Source organism: Propithecus coquereli, unplaced genomic scaffold (genome assembly GCF_000956105.1).
Source record: "Propithecus coquereli isolate 6110/MARCELLA unplaced genomic scaffold, Pcoq_1.0 Scaffold40, whole genome shotgun sequence".
Taxonomy (NCBI): domain Eukaryota; kingdom Metazoa; phylum Chordata; class Mammalia; order Primates; family Indriidae; genus Propithecus; species Propithecus coquereli.
The window spans coordinates 6,270,791-6,274,122 of record NW_012149730.1 but is presented as its reverse complement, the minus strand read 5'-3'; the positions used below and the strand labels follow the sequence as shown (position 1 = coordinate 6,274,122).

At 40.6% G+C, this 3,332-nt stretch overlaps 1 pseudogene across 1 annotated transcript; it reads left to right on the top strand.

Moving 5' to 3' along the window:
* The first annotated feature begins 828 nt into the window (after nucleotides 1-828).
* LOC105817206 lies at nucleotides 829-2,434 on the top strand (annotated as a pseudogene). The gene has a single exon (XR_001137829.1). The product of XR_001137829.1 is annotated as an elongation factor 1-alpha 1 pseudogene (transcript).
* The last annotated feature ends 898 nt before the right edge of the window (nucleotides 2,435-3,332 follow it).

Sequence of the window (3,332 nt, the reverse complement as noted above, 5' to 3'; positions counted from 1 at the left end):
CAGATTTCTCGCTAGGTTAATCAGAAACAGAAAAGAAAGGACCATAATAAGCTTAATCAGAAATGAAAAAGGAGATATTACAACTGATTCCATAGAAATACAAAATATCACCTCTGCATACTATACAAATCTCTACATACATAAACTTGAAAATGTTGAGGAAATGGACAAATTCTGGAAACACACAACTTCCCTAGGCTCAATCAGGAAGAAATAGAAACCCTGAACAGACCAATATTAAGTAGTGAAATTGAAGCAACAAAAAAAAAGTCTTTGAACAAAGAAAACTCACAGACCAGATGGATTCACAGTCAAATTTTATCAGACCTACAAAGAAGAATTGGTACCTATACTGCAGAAATTATTTTATAACATGAACAGAAGCTTTTCAAAATAAGATAGACTAATGGCCAATAAACATATGAAAAAGTGCTCAACGTCTCCAGTCATCAGGGAAATACAATTCAAAACTACAATGAGGTATTACCTAACTCCAGTGAGAATGGCTTTTATCAAAGTCCCAAAACAACAGATGCAGGTGTGGATGTGGAGAGAAAGGAACACTTATACACTGCTGGTGGGTCTGCAAACTAGTACAACCTCTATGGAAAGTAGTATGCAGATACCTCAAAGAACTAAAAGGAGACCTGCCATTTGATCTAGCAATCCCACTATTAGGTATTTATGCTAAAGAACAGAAGTCATTTTATCAAAAAAGACACTTTCACTCAAATGTTCATAGCAGCACAATTCACAATTGCAAAGATGTGGAAACAACCCAAGGGCACACCAATACATGAGTGGATTAATAAAATGTGGTGCTTTTTCGCAATGGGTTTGCCTCCAGAACACAGATGCCGTGAAAACCACCCATAAAAGCCAAAATGGGGAAGGAAAAGACTCACATCAACATCGTCATCATCGGACACGTAGATTTGGGCAAGTCCACTGCTACTGGTCATCTGATCTACAAGTGTGGTGGGATCGACAAAAGAACCCTCAAAAAATTTGAGAAGGAGGCAGCTGAAATGGGAAAGGGCTCCTTCAGGTATGCCTGGGTCTCGGATAAACTGAAAGCTGAGCATGAGCGTGGTATCACCATTGATATCTCCCTATGGAAATTTGAGACCAGCAAATATTATGTGACTATTATTGATGCCCCAGGACACAGAGACTTTATCAAAAATATGATTACAGGCACATCTCAGGCTGACTGTGCTGTCCTGATTGTTGCTGCTGGTGTTGGTGAATTCGAAGCTGGTATCTCAAAGAATGGGCAGACCCATGAGCATGCCCTTCTGGCTTACACACTAGGTGTGAAACAACTAATTGTTGGTGTTAACAAAATGGATTCCACTGAGCTGCCCTACAGCCAGAAGAGATATGAGGAAATTGTTAAAGAAGTCAGCACTTACATTAAGAAAATTGGCTACAACCCTGACACAGTAGCATTTGTGTCAATTTCTGGTTGGAATGGTGACATCATGTTGGAGCCCAGTGCTAACATGCCTTGGTTCAAGGGATGAAAAGTCACCCGTAAAGATGGCAACGCCAGTGGAACCACACTGCTTGAAGCTCTGGATTGCATCTTGCCACCAATTTGTCCAACTGACAAGCCTTTGCATCTGCCTCTTCAGGATGTCTACAAAATTGGTGGTATTGGTACTGTCCCTGTGGGCTGAGTGGAGACTGGTGTTCTCAAACCCAGCATGGTGGTCACCTTTGCTCCAGTCAATGTTACAACTGAAGTAAAGTCTGTTGAAATCCACCATGAAGCTTTAAGAGAAGCTCTTCCAGGGGACACCGTGGGCTTCAACGTCAAGCACGTGTCTGTCAAAGATGTTCGTCGTGGCAACGTTGCTGGTGACAGCAAAAATGACCCACCAATGGAAGCAGCAGGCTTCACTGCTCAAGTGATTATCCTGAACCATCCAGGACAAATTAGCGCTGGCTATGCTCCTGTACTGGATTATCACACAGCTCACATTGCCTGCAAGTTTGCTGAGCTGAAGGAAAAGATTGATCGCCGCTCTGGAAAGAAGCTGGAGGATGGTCCTAAATTCTTGAAATCTGGTGATGCTGCCATTGTCGATATGGTTCCTGGCAAGCCCATGTGTGTCGAGAGCTTCTCAGACTATCCTCCTCTGGGTCGTTTTGCTGTTCGTGATATGAGACAGACAGTTGCTGTGGGTGTCATCAAAGCAGTGGACAAGAAGGCTACTGGAGCTGGCAAGGTCACCAAATCTGCCCAGAAAGCTCAGAAGGCTAAATGAATATTATTCCTAATACCTGCCACCCCACTCTTAATCAGTGGTGGAAAAACGGTCTCAGAACTGTTAAGTTTAATAGTAAAAGACTGGTTGTTAATAACAAGGCATCGTAAAACTTTCAGAAGGAAAGGAGAATGTTTTGTGGGCCACTTTTGTTTCTTTTTGTGTGGCAGTTTTAAGTTATTAGTTTTTAAAATCAGTACATTTTAATGGAAACAATTTGACCAAAAATCTGTCACAGAATTTTGAGACCCATTAAAACAAAGTTTAATGAGAAAATAAATAAATAAATGAAAAATAAAATGTGGTATATGTATACCATGGAGTACTACTTAGTCATAAAAAAAATGGTGAACGAATACCTTTTGTAACAACCTGGATGGAACTAGAGACCATTTTTCTAAGTGTAGTATTGCAAGAATGGAAAAACAGACACCACAGGTACTGACTATTAAATGCTACTAGTTGATCAACACTCATGTGTACATATGGAAGTAAAACTCAATGGAAACCAAGCAGGTGGTAGGGGAGAGTATGGGATGGGTAAATTCATGCCAAATGGGTATAACACACACTGTGTGGGTGATGGGCACAATTATAACTTTACTCAAACTGTACAAAAAGAATCATGTACACAAAACATTTGTACTCCCACAATATTCTGAAATTTTTAAAAAATAAAATGGTTATAATGGGAAAGAAAAGAAAAAAAGCAAGTTGCAGGGCCTATTTAGCCTGAAAACTATAGTTTGCTCACCCCTGTTATAAAGAAATGGAAAACGCTACCGAATCGAATCTCCCCCCACTCTGGTTAACTCTGATTCCCTAAACAGTTATCCTTTGTTGTCTAACAAAGCACTCCAAAATTCAAAACTACGATAGCAACCATTTATTTTGCTCACAAATCTGCAATTTGTACAGGTCTCAGTTGAGATAGCTTATTGCTACATCACTCAACAGTGAGCCAGATTGGCTCAGCTGAGGCTGGAGGAGCAACTTCCAGGATGCTCACTCCACTCCCAGGGCTAACGAGAAGTTTCTGGCTATTATATCCTTTCCAGT